General features: G+C 44.2%; 1 protein-coding gene and 1 non-coding gene across 3 annotated transcripts in view; both read left to right on the top strand.

Annotated features, from left to right (window-relative positions):
* The window catches only part of DOCK9 (dedicator of cytokinesis 9), a 289,727-nt gene that overhangs the window by 31,343 nt on the left and 234,731 nt on the right, over positions 1-23,653 (top strand). The window lies entirely within an intron of this gene.
* TRNAS-GGA (transfer RNA serine (anticodon GGA)) lies at positions 9,691-9,762 on the top strand. Its single transcript has one exon. It is a non-coding gene; the product is annotated as a tRNA-Ser (tRNA).

Genomic DNA, 23,653 nt, shown 5'->3' with positions numbered 1-23,653 from the left:
TTCCCCTCAGAGTTAATAATGTACAAAAAAAAATCAGTTATCTTTTATAAGGATATTAACATATCTGTATAATATTTTGAATGTTTAGTATTTAAATCTCCCCTTGATGTTTTCCATTAAGATTTGTTTTAAAGGACAAGCTCAAAAACAACTTCCTCAGCACCATTTAATGTTGCCAAAGCAGTGTCAAACAATAAAGTCGCTGGGTGCCCAGGGGGAAGTTAAATTGCCTATTATTAGTCTGTATGGCAAAACCACTCTCACAGTTGCATTTTCATATATTCTAAAAATGGTCCAAAAGTATATCTAGTGCTTTCTTCCTAAGAAAAAGAAAAAAAAAAATTTCCAGGGAGGCACTTGTGTTCACTAAACTGGAAGAAGACCTTCTGGAATTTAAATTTGTCATCTTCGAAGCATTTGGTGTGGAATACAATAACCAGACGAGGTTCTGTTTCATTCAGCTACAAAGGCACTTTTGTTAAAATTCCTCGTCCCTGAGATGCTAGTGCAGCCGATACTCGGTTCAGAGGGTGCTTTGGGAAAGCACGGCCTATTTCGGAAAAAGCGCAGATGCCTTGGGCTAGGAATTTACAATAGGCGTCTAGCACGGCATACTTCTAGGATCGTTCAGAGCTCTCTTCTCTGTATCTGCTGTCTGTCTGCATTTAAAGCTGGAGAGAGGCAGTACAGGCTTATGAGAGAGTCCTGTTGAAAGCCTGGAGAAAAGTTAGGAACTTGGGTGCAGAGTAGTAATTAATATAATTGATTATGTCGCTTAGTTCCCGTATAATTGCATATCGTTTTCCATTAAAACCCCAATCCAAATTCCTTGTACCTCTTTTCCCCTCAGCCTTGTGTTTCTGGGCCGACCGCAGTTAGCTGAGTGCTTGCCAGGCTGCCTTTTCTTCCAGTCCCTGCCCCGCTCCATCTCCAGGCAGAGAAGCCCAGCTGGCTTTCCCTGCCAGGTGTCCTGAGGTGTCCTTCCCCACTCACGAGAGCACCCCCTGCCCAAACAAACACCCCGTCTCCTAGGAGAAGAATCCTACTTCCACACAGGGATGCAGATTTTGCTTTTGAAAGTTTCTAGAAAGCTCGTTCAGCACTGGTCTTCTTCAGAAGGAACCCTGTCCCACACGTAAGGCAAATTACTAACTTTTTCCCCCCATTCTATTTTTGGAACTTTTATTGAATTTCAAGCTTGCACACAAAGGCATGACTAAAACCAGGGAGTGCTGTGTACCCTTTACCCAGGTACCCCTAGGTGTTTACATTAGGTACAGTTATTATTGATCATCTTCCTGAAAGAACACAGGCAAAGGATGAGCCAGGTATGATTTCTTCCCTAGTCTGAAATCCCGCTAGTCTGACTTCCCAGTACTGCTAGGCCTTTTTTTTTTAAACTCTATCTTGTGTTTATTTGTGTACTTATATCAAACACTATTTAATATTGCAGCCTTTGAAATTCCCAGTGCAGAGCTAGTGAGAACGTGGTTTCCCCTGTTCCTCTGTAAAACCTGCTTCACAGTGATTTGCGTTATTTCTGCTGTCGTGAGCTCAGTGTCTCTCTGCTGTTTTGGATGTACTAGGATTCTGGGTTCAGTTATCTTGGCCTCAGTCCTAGGTGGTAATGGGTCACATGGGCCCACCTCTTTCACATTTTCAGCTAGGTGAGAAGCTAACCTACGTTAAGAGTCTTAGAGAATGGAGAGGAACATTTTCTGTGTTACAATTATAAATTGAGTCTTCATTTGGCTAGGTGAGAGCACTGATATTTGTAATTTCGCGGCCTTTGGGGTTTATAAATAGATCCGATAATCCCCATGAACTAGATTTCAGAGCAGCCCAGCAGAAGAGCCGCATCCTTTGACATACTCAGAGTATCGCAATGTCTTTTATGGTGGAAAAGGAGAAAGATGAAAATGATCCTATATAAAAATTCACTTGGGCTTCTCCATGATCCCCTTTTCTTGCTTAATGTGTTAGGGCAGATCATCTCTGAGATGTGGCTTTTAACCTGCTTTAGCCCCATCTGTTGTGTGTTTTTTCAGTGCAGAATGACCCTTATTCTCAGAACCATCTGATATTTTCTTGGGAGTAGGGAGGTGAGGGGCACAGGTGGGCACTGGGAGCTTTGCTTCCCTTGGTGATAACCCTGAGTTCGTGTTATCTGATGGGCCCAGGCTGCAGGCACTGTCTATCACAGGGGACCAGGTAACGGCTTGAGGTTTCCTAGTTACAGTAACCGATCCTGACTCCAGGCCATGGCAGGAAGCAGATTCCTCTAGCAGTTACTGAAACCTGGGACCCTGTTTTTTTATTCCTTGGTCCTGGTATCCGAGTTACAGAGGTCCCTGCTTTTCTCAGAAAGTTCTTACTGTTGACCTTAAATAAAACCAGGTGACGTTTTGGTTCAAGTGGCTTATAGAAAGAATATTTTTGAAAACAATTTAAATAATTTAATGCATTGGTCATAGCAAACACCCTCTTCCAACAACACAAGAGAAGACTCTACACATGGACATCACCAGATGGTCAACACTGAAATCAGATTGATTATATTCTATGCAGCCAAAGATGGAGAAGCTCTATATAGTCAACAAAAACAAGACCAGGAGCTGACTGTGGCTCAGATCATGAACTCCTTATTGCCAAATTCAGACTTAAATTGAAGAAAGTAGGGAAAACCACTAGACGATTCAGGTATGACCTAAATCAAATCCCTTATGATTATACAGTGGAAATGAGAAATAGATTTAAGGGCCTAGATCTGATAGATAGAGTGCCTGATGAACTATGGAATGAGGTTCGTGACATTGTGCAGAAGACAGGGATCAAGACCATCCCCATGGAAAAGAAATGCAAAAAAGCAAAATGGCTGTCTGGGGAGGCCTTACAAATAGCTGTGAAGAGAAGAGAGGCGAAAAGCAAAGGAGAAAAGGAAAGATATAGGCATCTAAATGCAGAGTTCCAAAAAATAGCAAGAAGAGATAAGAAAGCCTTCTTCAGCGATCACTGCAAAGAAATAGAGGAAAACAACAGAATGGGAAAGACTAGAGATCTCTGCAAGAAAATTAGAGATACCAAGGGAACATTTCATGCAAAGATGGGCTCGATAAAGGACAGAAATGGTCTGGACCTAACAGAAGCAGAAGATATTAAGAAGAGGTGGCAAGAATACACAGAACTGTACAAAAAAGATCTTCATGACCCAGATAATCATGATGATGTGATCACTAATCTAGAACCAGACATCTTGGAATGTGAAGTCAAGTGGGCCTTAGAAAGCATCACTATGAACAAAGCTAGTGGAGGTGATGGAATTCCAATTGAGCTGTTTCAAATCCTGAAAGATGATGCTGTGAAAGTGCTGCACTCAATATGCCAGCAAATTTAGAAAACTCAGCAGTGGCCACAGGACTGGAAAAGGTCAGTTTTCATTCCAATGCCAAAGAAAGGCAATGCCAAAGAATGCTCAAACTACCACACAATTGCACTCATCTCACATGCTAGTAAAGTAATGCTCAAAATTCTCCAAGCCAGGCTTCAGCAATACGTGAACCGTGAGCTCCCTGATGTTCAAGCTGGTTTTAGAAAAGGCAGAGGAACCAGAGATCAAATTGCCAACATCTGCTGGATCATGGAAAAAGCAAGAGAGTTCCAGAAAAACATCCAATACCAGACCACCTGACCTGCCTCTTGAGAAATCTGTATGCAGGTCAGGAAGCAACAGTTAGAAGTGGACATGGAACAACAGACTGGTTCCAAATAGGAAAAGGAGTAAATCAAGGCTGTATATTGTCACCCTGCTTATTTAACTTATATGCAGAGTACATCATGAGAAACACTGGACTGGAAGAAGCACAAGCTGGAATCAAGATTGCTGGGAGAAATATCAATAACCTCAGATATGCAGATGACACCACCCTTATGGCAGAAAGTGAAGAGGAGCTAAAAAGCCTCTTGATGAAAGTGAAAGAGGAGAGTGAAAAAGTTGGCTTAAAGCTCAACATTCAGAAAACGAAGATCATGGCATCTGGTCCCATCACTTCATGGGAAATAGATGGGGAAATAGTGGAAACAGTGTCAGACTTTATTTTTTGGGGTTCCAGAATCACTGCAGATGGTGACTGCAGCCACGAAATTAAAAGACGCTTACTCCTTGGAAGGAAAGTTATGACCAACCTAGATAGCATATTCAAAAGCAGAGACATTACTTTGCTGACTAAGGTCCATCTAGTCAAGGCTATGGTTTTTCCTGTGGTCATGTATGGATGTGCGAGTTGGACTGTGAAGAAGGCTGAGCGCCGAAGAATTGATGCTTTTGATCTGTGGTGTTGGAGAAGACTCTTGAGAGTCCCTTGGACTGCAAGGAGATCCAACCAGTCCATTCTGAAGGAGATCAACCCTGGGATTTCTTTGGAAGGAATAATGCTAAAGCTGAAACTCCAGTACTTTGGCCACCTCATGAGAAGAGTTGACTCATTGGAAAAGACTCTGATGCTGGGAGGGACTGGGGGCAGGAGGAGAAGGGGACGACCGAGGATGAGATGGCTGGATGGCATCATGGACTCGATGGATGTGAGTCTGAGTGAACTCCGGGAGATGGTGATGGACAGGGAGGCCTGGCGTGCTGCGATTCATGGGTCGCAAAGAGTCAGACACGACTGAGCGACTGAACTGAACTGACATTAAATTTGATTAAATTGAATTTGAAGAATTAAATTTATAGTCGTAAGCTTTTTCTTAAAAATCTAGTGTGATATTTTGAAAATAGGTATCAGACTTGCTGGGTCTTTTTTCCCTCCTCCCCTTTTGACAAACATGATTAGTGTGGGAGATTGTGGTACCCATTGCTACAGTTTTAATTAATGTACTGGGGCTCCAAAATAGCTCAGTTGGGAAAGCGTTAGACTGAAGATCTAAAGGACCTTGGTGACTTAGATAGTAAAGAATCTGCCTTCAGTGTGGGAGATCTGCGTTCAATCCCTGGGTCGGGAAGATCACCTGGAGACGGGAATGGCTATCCACTCTAGTATTCTTGCCTGAAGAATCCCATGGACAGAGGAGCCTGGCAGGCTACAGTCCATGGGGTTCGAAAAGAGTTGGGCATGATGGTACCCACTGCTGCAGTTTTAAATAATGTACAAGTGACAAAACTTACCACCTTAGTTCTTTTTGCAAACTTAACCTTCTTTGCAATATTGTAGGCTTGTGATTTTTTACTTTTCTCACTTTAACAAAGCCCTTGTGATGTCTGTGGTTTAAGTTACTGACAGAATTCTTGACTGACTTCAGTAGGAAAGGACAGTAGGAAAGTAGAGCAGTGGAAATGAGGAGGGGAATGGTGGTGATGTCAACAGTAATCCGTTTGAGGGGGCAGGTCGAGGCTGCCGCCAGGACTGTTTAGGAGCTGTGCTTGTGGAGACAGCCGAAAACCAGGGGGACTGAAAGGGGTGACGGGAAAGACTTCAGCCCGCCATATAATCCTGAGACCTCAAAAATCTACCAGTAGTCCTTCATTTGTTTGTGTTAAGCACAGCTTTCTTGCTGTGGTCTCCTTTATGGAGATTTATCTCTAGGAGCAATAATGCCTCAACTCACTAGTATCATAGTACAAGTTCATTTCTCTGTGAGATTTTCTGATTAATTTTTCGATGAGATAATTGTCCTCTGGGATAAGAGAGGCCATAGAAAGGGGGAGGAGCACAGAATCTGAGAGCAGCTTCGTAAAGCTTCCCAGTGACCTTGGTTCACGGCTGGGTTAGTGATAAGATTGGAAATTTCACTATCAGAGTCATTTCTGGCAAGAATGGATCTGCCATGATCCAAAGCAGCTTTTATCTATCCCTAATTTTATATTCTAATCTGGGAAGATGAAGGATGGTATGTATCAAATATCTGGCTTAAGCTTTGGCACCTTACAGGCACTGAATTTTTGAAGCCTCTTAAAAATGTTATTGGTAGTTATTAATAACTAATAATATAGTTTTACTCTCAGTTGAGTTCAGTCGCTCAGTTGTGTCCGACTCTTTGTGACCCCATGGGCTGCAGCATGCCAGGCTTCCCTGTCTGTCACCACCTCCCGGAGCTTACTCAAACTCATGTCTGTCGAGTAAGTGATGCCATCCAACCAAAGGCAAAGGCCTTTTGGGTAAAAAATGTTACAATAAACCCCAAATTATCTTTCTTCCTTGGAGACTGAGGCAAGAAGATAAATGAAGAAATTGATAGTTGGAGTAGAGAGTATTTTATATGTTGATCATTACTCCTTCAGAGAGTCTAGGGAGATGGGGAGCCAGCTTGGGAGTCAGCTGGGTGCTAGCATGCGTTTTACATGAGATTCTTCCGTCCCGCCTCAGGCCCAGGTGGTGGGCGGCGGGCCAGGGGCAGCGGCCCCTGTGGAGGAGAGGAGGCTAGGGCTCTCCCTTCGCTGGCTGTCCCCACACCTGGCAGGCGTCTGTGTTTCCGCGTGGAGTGGCGCGTTTATGCTTCTTCCCTCCACCCCACGCCCCAGTTCTGCTGGCACCCACGTGTTTCCATGAGAAGACGACCACGCTGAGATGCCAAGCGCTAATGACTTATGGTAATTAAGGATGTTTTGAATCTTTAAACAGGAACAGCCCCTTAGCTGAGTATCAGTTTGGCATTTGTTGCTCCTTGAATTTCTTCTTTATTTTCAAAAAAGCCAACTCGTTTCTCTTTCCGAAGAAGTATTTCCTGTAGTCCTTGTATTTTTGTGGGCAAATGTATCCTGAGGGAAGTTCAGCAGATTGTGAATTTTGACTTTTTCCCAGCCCTTGGAGGAGTGAAGTATCTTTATCTCCCAATTGGAGACATAGGTTGTTTTTATTTTTTTAAATTAATCTATTTTTAATTGGAGGACAGTTGCTTCACAGTGTTGTGTTGGTTTCTGCCATTCACCAGCGTGAACCAGCCATAGATGTGCATGTATTCCTTCCCTCCGAACCTCCCGCCCGCCCCGTCCCAGCCCTCTAGGTTGTCACAGAGCACTGGGCTGAGCTCCCTGTGTTATACATCAGCTTCCCGCTCGCTATCTGTGTTGCATGTGGCAATGTATATATTTCACTGCTTCTCTCTCACAGTGCCCCACCCTCTGAAAAGGTTTTTATTTGCTGAGTTTTGAGAGGGTTTCTATACTTTGTGGATCATTCTTAGCAACTGGGCTCATTTTTGTCTGGGTATTGATGTAACTGCAGGTAAGAAGGATGAATATGGCGATGGAGACAGACTGCTTTCTGTGGCTGGTTCAGGTCCTCCCAGGGACTGTCCCCATCATTCCTATCTCTTCTTTCTTTGATTTGCTCCTTTGATTGGCCTGTCTATCAGTGAATGACCTGTTGCAGAGTTGGACACGACTGAGTGACTTCAATGTCAATGTCAATGTTGTACTCCTGAAACTAACACCATATAGTAAATCAACTCTACTTCAATTTAAAATAATCCCCTGGAATTTGTTTGGATGATGTTTTCCTGGGTACGGAAAATGCAGACTTAGGTTCTTGTTTGGGATTGGCAGGGAAGAGGGGAGGATGAAGAGGCCTCAGGCTCTGAGGCAGTCTGAGGTGTGTGTATAGGAAGAGTGAGCATGTGTGGAAATCAGTGAAGTAGGAAGCACTAACTGAGCTTTGGACCCAAAGAGCTGGGGGAGGTAGGTGGCGCAGAGGTCTCACGGTTTTAATTGCCAGCTCCCAGCTGGTAAAGGGCACATGGAGCCAGCCACGGAGCAGAGAGCCTGGGTGAGGTGTCCCTACCTTCCAAGTGCTGTCTTTCCTGCTGCAGCAGGTGACAGCGGAGGGACTGACGACTGTGAGTCCACAGAGGGCAGTCCACAGAGGGCACATCCTCCCTCGCCTGCCGGACGGAGGGGCCCCGGCAGAAGTGGGAAGGGGGTGAGAGCAAGGGTGGGAGGGTGGAAGGCAGTCTCCCACCTGCTCCTCACCCTTCTTATTCCACTTGGGGAAATGGGCTTGTCGGGCTTGGTTTCAGGCATTAGGCAGCTGTCTCTGAAAAGGTTTGCTCTTTGATTTGAAGGGTCAGGCACCTTTGCGTCAGAGGAGAACCAACATTTGGGGTAGTCATGTGTCTGAAATAGGATCCAGTTTGAGAGCCAGAGGCACTTTGGAGTGGGTCGGGCTGCAGCTGCTCCAGGTTATAGATGAAGAGAGCTTATGGGACTTGATGATGGTGTCTGGAACACAGTGGGTGCTTATGAAATGTTTACTGAGTGGCCGGGAGAGTCAGTGAGTCATTGAGGATCACACCGTGGCTGATTCATATTTCTGCTCTCTTAGATATTTCTACTGACATATCACCCCAAAGCTGTCTTGTGTATATTTCTCCTACAGGCCTGAAATATGGGGTGAAATATAGGCACTGGGTTATAATTAAAACATCACTGAAGTTTTATCTTCTGCTTTGTGGCACAGTATAAACTACACATTCCAGGGTTGGGGAGGGATAAATTAGGACTTTGGAATTAGTATATATAAGGTACTATATATAAAATAAGCAGGATCCTACTGTATAGCACAGGGAAGTATAGTCAGTATCTTATAATAAACCATAATGGAAAAGAGTATGAAAAAGAATATACACACACACACGTGTATGTGCACAAGGACTACATGTTCCATGTGTGTTTCAGGTTTTCAGTTTCAAGTTTTTACTCACTTTCTACTGTTGGAAATTTTTGGCAGGATCCAAAATGTAATCCGATGTTATTTTACATTCTGAAACTTAAATATCCTTGATAAACTTGGAAAACTTTGTAAGTTATTTAAAATATTTTTGCTATATTTGTTGCTTATGTTTTTGGGTATAATGAGGATATTGGCCTAAGAGAGTATCTATAGCAGTGGTCCTCAACCTCTCTAGCACCAGGTACTGAGTTCATGGAAGACAGTTTTTCCACCGACTAGGGAGGTCAGGGGATGGTTTCAGGATGATTCAAGCACATTACACTTTTTGTGCACTTTATTTCTATTATTATTACATTGTGATGTACAGTGATGTAATTCTGCAGCTCACCATAATGCAGAATCAGGGGGAGCCCTGGGCTTGTCCTGTGGCCAGGTGGTAATGCGAGCAGTGGGGAGCGGCTGTAAATATGCAGGAAGCTTTGCTTCCTTGCTCACCTGCAGCTCACCTCCTGCTGTGTAGCCCACCTCCTAAGAGACCTTGGACCCTTCTGTGGCCTAGGGGTTGGGGACCCCTGATTTCCAGCTTTGATGATCTTGAAAGATCAACAGTTTCCAAGTGAAATTCAATGTTTTATGTTAGGGATCATTAACTGGCTATAGTATATGTCTTATCTTCAATTATCTGTTACACCAGTAACCTTTAACTGGCACCCTCAAATCAGATTTGCCTTTTTCTGGTACGTCCTTACCCCCTGGCTGAGGCAAGCTTCCTGAAGCTCTGGGCTGGCCAAGGTCTGATGAGACACCTTGGCATCACTTGCTACCTCCACTTGGCAAGATACCCTGAGGTTGGAAGGTGAGGGGGTGGGGAGGGTGTGTGAGTTCAGAGGTGTTGTAAACATAGTCACACGAACTCAGTGTTACTGTTGATGAATTTTTGCTTCACGGTTGGGCCTCCCCTCCCAAATTCTTGAGACTACCCATTGATTACTCTGCCAGTTGGAACCATGAAATGGAGGGATTCAGGGCTTCCCTGGTGGCTCAGAGGTTAAAGCGTCTGCCTGGAATGCAGGAGACCCGGGTTCGATCCCTGGGTTGGGAAGATCCCCTGGAGAAGGAAATGGCAACCCACTCCAGTACTCTTGCCTGGAGAATCCCATGGAGGGAGGAGCCTGGTAGGTTACAGTCTGTGGGGTCGCAAAGAGTCGGACATGACTGAGCGACTTCACTTCACTTCATTGAGGTCCATATAATGCCAAAATGTATTTTTTACTCTTCCTTTTCATTCCATATTCAGGCACATGATTTATCAGCTAGTATTAATGCATGCTAAGTCCCTTTGGTTGTGTCTAGCTATTTGCGGCCTTGTGGACTGTAGCCTGCCAGGGTCCTCTGTCCGTGGGGTCCTCCATGGGGGAGGCAGGAGGGGGGTTCAGGATGGGGAACACGTGTGTACCTGTGCCGGATTCATGTTGATGTGTGGCAAAACCAATACAATATTGGAAAGTAATTAACCTCCAATTAAAATAAATAAATTTATATTAAAAAAAAAGAATACTGGAGTGGGTTGTCATGCCCTCCTCCAGGGGATCTTCCCTACCCAGGGATAGAACCTGCATCTCTTGTGTCTTCTGCTTGGCAGGCATGTTCTTTACCACTAGTACCACCTAGTGACTGAAATTTCACTTTTTGGTACTAGACATCTTTACCTTACACACTGGGAAGTCATGAGAAACTCTCAGTGATGGAGTAAGATTATAAGGTGTATTACTTAACTTTACACAGGTAAAAATAGTGACTGTGTTAGCACAAGAGTTTTGTTTGTGTGCTTCCTCATCTCTCATAGCACAGAGTTGATTGAAAATGCTTAGAAAGGATGAATTTAGAAAGTCTGTATATTAGATACAGAAGGAACTCCCAGGAGAAGTCACTGAAAGGATTTGCCTCTGAGGAGCAAGGCTGGGAGTGGAGGGGGGTGAGCTTGCTTTTCTTTATAAGCCCTTTGGTAGTGTTTATATTTTTTGTTATGTGCATATGTTACTTTGGCGGATACAAAACATATATTGTTAAAAATTCCAGCTATCTTCTTGGCCAGAGTAGGGTCAGACAGTAGCAGAGTGATAAAGTTGCGCAGTGGGAGTACGGCGTGAATTTTGGGATGCCTAGAGTCCTGTCTCCAAAGCTCACAGGTTGACGGAAATCTCACCAGAGCTTTGCACATGGAAAGACAAACAGAGAAGCAGACCAAGAAGCAAACAGCGGCGAGTCATGTTTTAACTCCCTGTGGACATCTCCTTCAACCTTGAGCGTGGCGGGATACGTCCTCGGTCACTGGGCACCAGTGTTGGCTCGACGCTTGTGCTGCCACTCTGGCCCCCGGAGCTGCCCATGGCCAGGGGCACTTGCCAGGGTGAAACCTTGTGGCAGAGCCGATTACTGGACTAGTAGGAGCCCTGCCAATGAGGAGTCCTGCACTCGTGGATATGAAAGCAAGAAAGTGAGTTACAAATAGGAGAGGGGCAAGGAAGGGAGAGTGAAATGTTGAGCTTATGTTCAGGGACGCTTTGCAGGAAAGGATGTTGCTTAAAGCTGGTGCTTCTTCGAACCACTGATCTGAGGACAAGTTTGACCGTGGAGTTTAATGTTTTGTTTCATTACTGTCATACCACACCCTAGAGTGAAAAACAAATAAAGAAGGTATTAAAGAAAATATTCTTAGACCTGAAAAAAGAATCCCCTGATTCTTGTCTGATTCCAGGACCTTGACAGTCACAAACCTGCGAATTTGTATGGTAGGGGCATTTCTCAGTCTGGTGGCTCTTTCTAGAATCTGTGCAGTTGTTCTTCTTAAGGTGGTCCCAAAGGAAAGGCTGTGTGTTCTGAGGAGATCAAGAATAGAATATTTACTTTTTCTTCTTTTTTTGCAAATAGGCCATACTTTACTTCCAGGGTCAACTGGAATGTATTTTAATTAGTCCATCATCTTGGGAAATTTATCATTGAGCAAAGTGTACTGAAAGGCTTGGCTCAGTTTATTTATTTGGCTTCCAAATGTGAGTCCAGCACAGCCACCAAAAAAATGGCATAGATTTCAGTGGCTCTTTGACATTGTTTTAAATAAACATTTTGTCTGTTAACTCTTAGGGATGCAAGAGAGTAAACTTGGTTTACTAAGTTTTTGCTCTCTCTTATTCCTCGCCCTGACAGCAGAGGAAATTTCAGGATGGATTTTTCACTTGAAGCATCACCTAAAGGGAAGTCCAGTGGTTCAAACTTTGCCTTCCAATGCAGAGGATGTGGGTTCAGTCCCTGGTCAGAAAGCTGAGATCCCACATGCCTCATGGCCAGAAAGCCAGAGCATAAAACAGAAGCAAAATTGTAACAAATTTAATAAAGAGTTAAAAAAAAGTCTTTAAGAAACACCCAGAGCTACTTCTGATAGCATCAATGCAATGAAAGTAAGCATAGGTTATTTCCGGTGCTAAGAGCTATGGGTCACGGGAGTTGGATGTAATGAAAAGGAAAAAGTAAATGTTGGAATGAGGCAGAGATACTCGTATCTGAGTCTATACTCTGAATAAAACCGGTTTCGAGGGTGTGGGTGAAATGCATACCAGGTATTTAACACGGCAGTGAGTCAGAGTGGCTCTGTGGGACCCCCCACCCCATGCCCCTCAACTTTCCTGTTGACCGGGCAAGTTCTACAGGCTGTTTGCTGCCAAGACAGGGCCTAAAAGTTGGGCAACTGTTTAATTGTTGTTTTCCAGAGTAGAGCCAAAGCAGCGTTAGCACACTGGTTGTAAAATCCTTCCTCCTTTTGAAAACCTCAAAACCATCAAACTACTTCCGTTCTTTATCTCTGAGAGGGCAAGTGATGAGGCCTAGCCCTTGGTCATGGGACGTGAGTGGCCCCGAGGTCAGGTTCCTCCTCCTCAGAGCATGTGGGCATTGATCCAGCACAACCTGCTGCTGGGCGTCCCGCCTTCCCTGGAGGAAAGGCGACTTTGGAGAGGTCATTCAGCTGGGTTCTGCGAGTCTGGGGTCACTGTGTTAAAAAGGAGTTCCCTGCCTTTCTGCCTGCTTTAAGGTTTCCTGGTTGTTTTCTTAGTGGCAGTGATATCAGTTCTGCTGTATACTTGCTAGGTGCCGAGGGGACACTTATAAATAACACTCAGTGCTGTTTGCTGGGTTGCCAAAAAAAAAAAAAAAAAAGCTGATGAACATAGTGAGGCAAGTTTTGTAGAAGATCTGTCCACCTGGGTGCTACTCAGTGGCTTGTGGGTGATGATCTTATGGGTTGGATGAGGTGGGAGGTTTCCTTCCTTTTTTTCCTCTGTGTGGTGAAATCTTGTCCTCCTGTTGAAAACCATAGGGAGAAATGGGAGTGTGTGTGTGTTACGGGAGGGGCAGGGGGTGAGGGTGTGTGTGTGATATCAGCAGCTGAGCTTATAATCGGGCAGGTTCTTTTAGTGTAACTTCTACTTATGGTTTTAATAACTGCATTGTACCAATAATTCGGGGGAAATGATTGCCCTTGTCTTCAACCTGTTGCCCATGTGGAAATGATCTCTAAGGGAGCCCAAAGCAAGTGTCTTTCAAGTTGCTAAGTTTTTGGATTTCCCAATTCCCTTTTTTTGGTGTGTGTGTCAAAATTTGCACTTTGATAAAACATCAGTGAGTCGTCACTCTGAGTTACTTTCAAGAAGCAGGAAGTCATGCCTGTTTTCGTGCATAGCGGCCTGGTCTGTTGTTCCTCTCCAGTGGCCACCTTGTGCTGGTCCTGGGTGGTGTGGGTCTGGCCGGGGCCCTCGGCCAGGTGAGAGGGCATTTGTTGTCTGCAGAGCTCGAAGCATCTCAGCTGTGGGAAGCATCTGCTGCTCCAGGAAAGCCTGCACTGAACATTTCTGGACGTCCTGCTGTGTACCCGCGAGCTGCCGAGGGAACACACATAAATAACACCCGGCGCCGGCTGCCGAGTTGCCCGCAGGCGTCTTGTTTCTTGCGCCGGTGAGTCCAGCAGTCTCAGGAGATCTGGCTGGTTGTTTCCCTCAGTGTTGGTGCTTAAGATCAGTTGGTGTCATCATCGTGGGGCGTGAGCAGTCAGGCTGGGCCCTGGCTCTCCACCTGTGAATTTCAGCAATGTCGCAGGAGCAGTTGAACGTGCTTGATGACCAGCAAACCATGACCAAGCCTCCCCGAGCCATTGTTAGCAGATACTTTATAGCAGAATTAATGTGTCGAATAAGAACCACAGTAATTAAATGTAAAGGAGAAGTCCATGCTCATGTCATTCATTCAGCAAACATTTACTAGAGGCCTCTGGCACCAGACGATGCTCACCCCTGCCTTGCAGAAAGGTGGGCACATCAGTGCTGTCCCGACTGCAGTGAGGCCCACAGAGAGGTCTTGAGGACTTCAGAGAGGGGCTGAGCTGAGAGGCGGCAGGGGATTGGAGCTTTGGGTGAAGGGGTCAGTTCCCCTCCACGGTTACCCCTGCCTACCTTCACCATCTTCCTCATTTCCCTCTGGGCTGTCCTCTCCCAACTTGCCCCACCTTTGGTGGATAAGGGATAGAGGTGGTCCTTGGCAGCTTCTCTTTCATCTGCCTTGTCTTGCTCTTGGGTCCTGTTTGTGTGCGCGCCTGGCTGCCTTCCTCTCTGCCGGCTGAGTTCTGCCTCCTCAGTGAGGGAAAGCTGGAGGGGCTGACATCCCAGGACAGGAAACTGTAGAGAAGGAGAGCCTGTCCAGGATGTCTGGGGCAGAGGGCCAAGTGTATGCCCACCCAGGCGACTGCAGTTGCTTCAGGGCCAGTTCTCAGGGAAGTTCAATTTCCAAGACAAGGAAAAGACAGCATGATTTCTTCCCAGGCTCTTTCTTTTGCCTCCAAGTCACGTTGTGGTGACTGTCGGGGGTTTGAGGATTTGGGGGCTGACCAGGGAAAAAGGCACACCCATGAGAGGCAGTAGTAACACGCAAGCCTGATTGGACAGCGCTTGGACAAAGTTGCAGGAGGCCAGCTAGCCAGAGGCTTCCAGCCAGGGGACCACCATTCAGAAGGGAGGAGGGCTGGGGACTCCCCTCCCCGGAGTGGGCTGGCTGGGGGGCTGGTGGCTGGAAGGGGCTCCCATGTCGAAGTGACCTTGCTCAGCAGCAGAGCGCTCCAAGAGCCCTTGCAGACTTATAACTGTAAGGTCCCACCTGGTCAATGTCAGGTGTTCCGCGGGTTCTGTAAAGCAGCCTCTGTGGTTAGAAATCTGCTTGTTTGTTTTCAAAATAATCAAATGTGTGAAAAATGAGTTTGGTGCCAGTGGGCTCTTGAGCTAACCAGTCTCAGCCTGATTTCTTCTTTCTTCAGCAGTGAAGAAATAAATGACCCTGGGACCAACGCACAGAGGACGTCTTTGCCTTATTTATGTAACACTGACACAGCGTTCCGTGCCACAGTTGAAAGCAAAATGTCTTAAACTGTAAACGCGTGAGGAGTTGTTACTCACTGGTATTGACATAGTTTACTCAAAAGTTTGAAAATCTGTCCGGGTTCCTTCCTTCGTTGACAGGGGATCTTCAAGTCTGGGAAGCCTCTCTCTGCCTGGCAGGATTAGGCCGGTGACCGGTGATGCGCAGGAGGAGGGCTGACGGTGCGGTGAACTTACACGGTGTCTGGCTGGAAGGTGCGGGGGTGCAGGGAAAAGACCACGTTTAGTGGAGCCTGGGATGTAGAATGCCGCGGCACCGTCTCTTGCTGCCTGATCCTCAAGCAAGTTCAGTTACGGTACATCCATGACTAAGTTGTAGGGTGGAGATTACAGCTCCTCCCTTGGCAGTTGCTTAGAATTGTTAGCTACAACAGAAATAAAGGTGCCTGACCCTCCGCTGCCAATAAAAGCCCACTAGAAAGTCCTTAAAACCACAGGGTTTCCTGTATTAATCTTGTGGGTCTCTGTGTTTGTTTCCTATGGCTGCCGTAACAGATTATTACAAACTCGGTGACTTAAAACAACAGAGGTTTACTCTCTCAGCTCGGGAGGCTCTCGATGTGAAATCTGGCAGGGCTGTGCTCCTTCTGAAGACTCTCAGGGAGGTGCCTTCCTCACCTCCTCCAGCTCCTGGGGACCCCCTCTTCCTGGGCGCATGACTGCGTCTGACTCCACACGGCCTTTCCTCTGGGTCCGTGTCTTCCCCTCTTCTCTCTTATATGTAAGGACACTTGTCATTGGACTTCGGGTCCATCTGGGTAATCTAGGATGATCTCATCTCAGCATCATTACATCTGAAGAGCCCCTTTTCCACAGATTTTGGGGGTTAGGAGGTGGACATATCTTTTCAGTTCAGTCACTCAGTCGTGTCTGACTTTTTGCGACCCCATTGACTGCATCATGCCAGGCCTCCCTCTCCATCCCCAACTCCCGAAGCTTACTCAACCTCATGTCCATCGAGTCAGTGATACCATCCAACCATCTCATTCTCTGTCGCCCCCTTCTCCTCTTGCCTTCAGTCTTTCGCAGCCTCAGGGTCTTTTCCAGTGAGTCAGTTCTTCCCATCAGGTGGCCAAAATATTGGAGCTTCAGCTTCAGCATCAATCCTTCCAATAAATATTCAGGACTGATTTCGTTTAGGATTGAGATCAAACCAGTCAATACTAAGGACGTCAGTACTCAATATTCATTGGAAGGACTGATGCTGAAGCTGAAGTTCCCAATACTGAAAGCCATCTTTTGTTACACTGCTGACTTAAGCAGTGATAGTTACTTGGGGGTGAGGTGGGGAAGAGGCAGTTCCTCAGTGGAGCAATGGGCAGGAAGTGGTTAGTATATTCTATTAAGAGTGTGTCCTCCCCACTTCCTCCCCCATCTCCCCACCCCGCGTGTTGTCATCAGCTCCTTTAGGATGCGAGCAGGTCTTCCCTCTGTGTGCCATCCCTGAGGAATGGAGCTCTGTTTATTTGGCTCTACGTTTTGTGAATGAATACTTGACCTCTGGGGATCCATGAATGATTTATGCAGCCACTAGATATTTGGTACAATATTTGGATTGAATTTTGAAGTCGTATAGTTTACTTAATCACTATGTGCACACTTTCCTGAAATTTTTATATCTCTGACCATTTCTTTGGTTTCTCAGAAAGTCAGTGTCAGTTTTTTTTTTTTTTCAATTTCTACGCAGTTCTCAGCAGTTGTTGTAGATATTCCTCTTCCTGATTGTGATAGAAAAAGAACTATGAAGTGATATTATTTATGGGGTACTTACTATGCTTAGAGGTAGGCACTGCCTCTGTCACCATTTTGGGGATGGGAGCTGAGCCTTGGAGAGGCTCAGTAACTTGTTCCGGGTTACGTGCCAGTAAGAAGGGGAGCTGGAACTCCTCACACCAGAACTGTCTGGCTCTAGAGCCCCTCCGGGTTTTGAGCACCCTCTCAGTACCATCAGAAAAGTGTAACTCCCACAGGTGATGCAAATAGGAGTTTATAATCCAAGTATAATGGTGCTCAGCCTTTCTTAAGCTGTGGCTGTGCTGTTGGTTGAACATTTGTGGAGGAGGAAACACTTGGAGTCAGTTGCCAAGAATGGGCTTGTCTTCACCTTTCGTGCAGCAAACTTCTTTACTAGACATAGACCCTCATGGCATTGAATTACTTCTTCTCCACGGCATTTTCTCTACCCAGCATAGTGCTTGTTGAAAGACTGATAACCCGAAGGCATTACTGGGCAGAGAGCAGCCACTATACCATTGTTACCAAGATTCGATTAAAGTATTATATGTATAACTTTCTACCAAGGTTTCTTTGTAGTAGTTTCCCACAGTGTCATTTGAGAGTGGTTTTTAAAAAATTTATCTTTTGTTTTTAATTTTATTAGTTAACAATGAAGCAACCCCCAAGTGTTAAGAAATGAAAACCATTTTTCTCTTCCTGTGAGTCATGGTTGACAGTAATGTCATTTAACTCATACAGCCATTTTAATACCCATAAATTACAGAGCCTGTTTTATGAGCTGAGTATTAAGACTTTTAAGGTTTTGTCTTATGTATTGGAGAGTTTATAGCATAATTATTATGTGTACAAAACAATACATTTTCTAACTTCAAAAAGTGAAGTATTTTATTTACTAATCTATTGCCCACACAGTTTTTGTTTTTTAAATAATGCATTTTAAAGTGTCAATCTATGAAAGATGTTTCCTGAAAACTTTGGTAATTCACCCTGGATATACCAAATACAATAGCACAGATTTTTATTTAGAAATTCTCTAGGAAAGCAAGTGGATATAAATTAAGTGAAATAAAAGTTAAACTACTGTTTCATATTTTGCAGTTGTTCTGAGCATGATGTGGAATAATAGTTGTCATGCCCCAAATGTGCATGATTTCTGAGATAGCCAACAGATACTGTATTTGTGAGTTTCTCCTTGTGTTTGGAGACATTCTCATCCTGGAGTCAGGAGAATTTTCATTCATCCGCTGGTGCATGATAACTTCTAGGTACCACTTACCCTTTCCTTTCGTAATCCCTCTTTGTAGAATATACACACTCACAGACTGAGTGTATGTGTACTTTACCATCGGAGAAGCCAAAAATCGCACACAGGAAAACGGAACCCTTAATTTTCAAAGGACGGAGAGTCTGAAATGCATGTTCTTCCCCCCCCCCCACCTTTTTTTTTTTTCAGAAATCAGTTTTGTTTTCACTTAAAAGTGGCATAATGTCAGGTTTTCATCTTAATAATTTGTAATACTGGGGTATTTTAATAGCCTTAGCGCACAGTCTGAATTGGATTAGTTCAAACTAAAAACACGTGTACATTTGAGAGACTTAGTGAAAATGCTCCAGTAAGATGTTTTCCCCGTAAGTAGCTTTATTGAGGATAGCTGACGTACATTAATACGCACATACTGACAATGTAAGATGTGATGAGTTCTGACATATGTGTGCGTCTGTAAAGCAATCATCGCATTAAGACGAGGAACAGATCCGCCACCCCTAAAGTCTCCTTGTGTCTTTTTGTACTCCTTCCTCTTCGAGGGAATCACAGATCTGCTTTCTGTTACTATTATTTTTTCATAAAAATGCCAGCATACCTTGCAGACTCTTTTTGGTGTGTCTTCTTTCTTTCAGCATAATTATTTTCGGGTTCATTCATATAGTTCATTTTTTTAAATTGATGAGAAACATTGGAGTATAAGGGTGTCCTATAATTGATCGGTCTTTCTAGTCACTGGGGCATTTAGGTTTTGTTTTCAGTTTTTGTTTATTATAGATAAAGTTGCCATGAATATTTGTGTATAACCTTTGTATGGGTGCATGTCTTAATCCCTGTTAGGTAAATAACCATAGAATGGTTGGGTCATATGGTTGGTAAATGTGTTTACTTGTTAAGAAACTGTCAGACTGTTTTCCAAGGTGGTTGTACCATTTTGCATTTCCAGAAACAGCTCATCTGAGTGTATAAGAGTTCCTTAATCCCACATCATTGGCATCACTTGGCGGGGTGTGTGTTGTGTATGTGTGTGTGAGTCGCTCACTTCTGTCTGTCTCTTTGCAACCCCATGGACTGTAGCCCTCCAGGCTCCTCTGTCCATGGAATTCTCTAGGCAGGAATACTGGAGTGGGTTGTTATTCCCTTCTCCAATCACCTGGTATGGTCTGACTTTAATTTTAGCCATTTCAGTAGGTGTGTACTGAGGTAGCTCAGTAAGTTTTAATATAAATTTTGCTAATTACTAATGATGTTGTGCATTTTGTAATGTACTGTTTCTAAATATATCTAGATATAGTTTTGTGACTATTTTGTTTAAACATTTTGTCTATCTTTATTTTTATTATTGTTCAGTTTGGGCTTCCCTGATAGCTCAGTTGGTAAAGAATCCACCTGCAATGCAGGAGAGCCTGGTTCGATTCCTGAGTCAGGAAGATCTGCGGGAGAAAGGAAAGGTTACCCACTCCAGTATTCTGGCCTGGAGAATTCCATGGACTGTATCATCCATGGGGTCACAAAGAGTTGGACACGACTGAGTGACTTTCACTTTATTACTGAGTTTAGAATTTCTTCTTATCTGGATAAAAATCCTTTATCAGATATGTGACTGGAAAACTTTAAAACACTGAGTTAAAATTTGTTTCTTTTGCATTTTTCTTTTTTTGACAATATTTTTTTCATTATGGAAATGTACATATAAAATGTACTGTTTAAACATTGTTTAAGTGATTTGTTCAATGGCATGAAGTACACTTGCATTATTTTCTTTTTTAATACCATGATCCGAAGTCATTCAGCCCATCAGTGTATGAGCCCTTAGAGGATAGGAACTGAGTCTTATTCTCAATTGTATATTTAGAGTCTGTAGTATGGTTGGCTGTAATGGATCCCCGATAAATATCTGTTGACTGGACGAAATATTTGTTTTCAGGTTTGTAGTTATTTCAGTATTAGGATTTAACTTTAACAAAGACTAATAAAACAGTGGCTTATAAAGAATGGGAAATTTTTCTTACAATAATTGTCCAAGGGTAAACAGCTTTCTTGATGACTCTACCATGTTGGGGTCCAGGTTCCTGCTAGCTTGTTGTTCTGCCATCTTCCACAAGACATTTCTTCTTGTAGTTTTAGAAGGGTATTCCAGCTCCTGCCAGCTGGAAGGGGAGATAGATAGCATGAGGATGGCAGACTCCTTCCCATTTAAGCGCATGACTTTACATTTGCACACATCACTTATGCCTACATCCCATCAGCCAGAACCTGCTCCTGTAGCCACAACGCACTGCAAGAGAGGCTGAGAAACATCGTCTCTGGCCGGGTGGCCATACACCCAGTTGTTTTGAAAGGGGAAGATAGACATTGGGGTGAGTGAGGCAATCGGCTGTCTCACTCGTATTTTGTTACGTTACAGTTAATAGTTTAATTGGAGTCCAAGATGTTTTCTGCTGTTAGGAAACACGCTTGCTCAAAACGGATAGGTTGAGAGTTATGACACAACCAAAGGTTCATAGTGGACATTATTTGATGTTTCTTCAGCCCTTGAAACACAAGTCTAGAGTGAAGATGTGCGTGACAGTTGACATTCCAGTTGCAAAGCTGAGACAGAAGACAGAGACACAGCTTTAAGAGCATCCTATTTTATAATTTAGGAAACGGGTGGACGAAGTTTTGGAGCCGTGTGGGAATGTGACAGATTGGGGTCAAGAAAGGGTAATGCCGTGGCCTTTCATTGACTGTTGGATGAAACTCAGCCACATTAGTGTGGTTTATAAGGACCCATCTTCTTGTTTCTCTGTTTTCCTGGTCATACTGAATAAGGGACAGTTTCTTGACTGCTTCTTATCATCTCCATGTATTCTAGCAACTCTGCTTGCTGTTTAGATGTATTACCTTTTTAAAATAAAAATTTGGGGGTGAAGGAAAGGAAGCACCCATCAACAAGAAGCCTACTTGAATCCACCTGTCTGTCTCTGCCGTACACTGAGCGCCTTGGGCCCGCGGAGGTGCTTGACATTGGTCATCCCTCGTCATCCTTGCGGCATCGTCCACGTTTTACAAAGGAGGGACCTAGGCAGCAGTTGAATGACTGAAGGTTGCAACATTCAGAAACTTGGCAGGACCAGGAATGTTAGCTGACTTCTGAGTTGTGTTTTTCCCAGAACATCTTATTATTTTTTTTTTGAGAGGAGGGTCTGCTTTTGGGTTTAAGGTGGCAGTAACCACAGTAACATCAAGAGACGCTGTGAATTTCAGAGTCAAGTCTGAGTTATACCTGCGGGGTATGTGTCATGTGAAAGCTTTTACTTTGATTACCTGTGAGGTGACCTACCTTGACTTATTTCCTTATGCTGGGGAAAACTGGGAACGAAGGAGGAAGCAAGTGTGGAGACTGGTTTTAACTCGTTGGAAAGAATTTATGCTTGACTCTTGGAAGCTTGGAATCTGTCTAATCTCTTTTTTTAGCATTGGCATTTCGGTTGGAGGTTTGTGCTAGCAAACGCGTGCTTCAGGCGTGTGTGAACTGAGGAGAGCTAAACACCTGCATTCCCTCATCCTGAGGCTCTCCCACGAGTCCACTAGATGGAGCACATGGTTTGCATATGTTTCATGATGAAACCTTGGAAGAAAGATGCGGTCTCCTCTGGAGCCATATTGCAGGCCCTCCACCCCCCACCCCCGAAGCTGGGCAGGCATCTTGATCTGTGGGTTTTATTTTTTCCTCTATAAATGTCAAATTTTCTTTCACTTGCTTAGTACTTCTGTGTGTAGGGAATGAGGTTCTTTGGGGGCCTGACAGGAAAGCATCATGGTAGAGTAGAAAGAGTCTGAGTCTGGGGATGAGGGACGAGAGGTCCTAGTTCAGACACCCAGGGTGCTTTGACTTTGACATGTCTTCTTTAAACGTCTTTGAACCTCAGCATCCTTGCTGGTGGCATTATTGTGTTGTGCTTAGTTGCTCAGTCATGTCCGACTCTGTGCAACCCCATGGACTGTAGCCCGCCAGGCTCCTGTGTCCATGGGATTTTCCAGGCAAGAATACTGCAGTGGCTTGCCATTTCCTCCTCCAGGGGGTCTTCCTGACCTAGGGATCAAACCCAGGTCTCCTGCATTGCAGGCTGACTCTTCACCAGCTGAGCTATGGGGAAGCCTAGGTAATATGTAAGATAAACCTTACAAGGTATAGCTTATATACTTTATGAGGCATATTGGGCCTTCTGTGCAATCCCTTTAAGTTACCTGTGCTACCAAGATTCACTCATTCCCATTCTGCCTGACTGGACTCGCACTCACAGCCAGTGCCTGTGAAGTGGAGAATCCTGCAGGACCCCAGGGGCCTCGGATGCCCTCTAGTTCAGCTGCCATTGCAGTGCGCCATCACCCACTGGCACTCCTGCTCCTGCTCCTGCTCGTTAGAGAAGCTTTGCATAGTGACTCTGGTGATCCCTTCTAGAGCAACCCAGATCTTGTAGTGTGTTCTGTCTTCCCTATTCAGATTTTCTATTTTAGAGCCAAGATGGAATACTCTTTACTTCTTTGCCTGGCTGAATTAAATGATCTATAAGAAATAAAAAGTGTTGTAAAAATGTTTCTCAGTCTTTATTTCTTACCTGGTGGATTGGAAAGTCCCTAAGTTTCTTTAGCTTTTATAGCAGGGAGCTATTTTTCAGCAGTTGTTGGCTGACACATTTGTTCTAAAAGCCAGTGATTATCTTAGACTACTTGAATCTGCTATTAATGTGTGGTGAAGTAAAATGAAAAACTTTCATTTTTTTAGGCTACTTTGAACTTTCCGTGGGAATGTGTAATTTTACCATTCATAATTTTAAATTGAGTAGATGTCTGCTGAATAAAGACCTTTAATTTAGGTTGATCTTCTTCTTGGTTGCCAAGCACAAAAAAGTTTGTGATGTGTTGAAACATGCTCTTCAGAATTCCTTTAAAATTATACGTTTGGTATCTGCAGTGGGAAATCAATAAAGCATCAATTTATAACATGTAAATTAGTAAATCTACAGTACCTCTTCTTTTGGTTGTTGAAAAGGACCTAGTCTCAATATTTTATTTCCCAAATAGAGAGGTTTTAAAAGTTCATATATTTGAATGGATTTTGGAATCAGTTTGAACTTTGGTGTATCATCTCCATTGTATCTTCATTGGCACTGAAGTAATGGAGTGAATGTATATCACCATATTCCTCTCCAGTGGGTGAGAACTATAAACTGAGAAGCTTCCTTAGACGGAGGCCACTAAGTGTAAAGATGTACCTTGATCTCCTATGACCTCCAGCTAGTGACCAGCATTGGTGACTCTGATGGGTTAACAGAAGGAAATGGATCATTCCTCGTTTTTCCTAGGAAATGTTGAATCATCAAGATATTTCTTTAGTCACATGATAGGGGTAATCAAGCACTGGTCATTATGAAATTGAGAAGCATGTCTTAGGGGAAGTGGCCTTGAGTTTGTTCATTTGTGGAAGGACGGGGACTCCAGTCTCTCCCTCCCATCAGTGGTGTGTGCTC

Source organism: Budorcas taxicolor, chromosome 12 (genome assembly GCF_023091745.1).
Source record: "Budorcas taxicolor isolate Tak-1 chromosome 12, Takin1.1, whole genome shotgun sequence".
Taxonomy (NCBI): domain Eukaryota; kingdom Metazoa; phylum Chordata; class Mammalia; order Artiodactyla; family Bovidae; genus Budorcas; species Budorcas taxicolor.
Note: the sequence above shows the minus strand (reverse complement) of the source record. Positions and strands in the feature narration are given on the sequence as shown.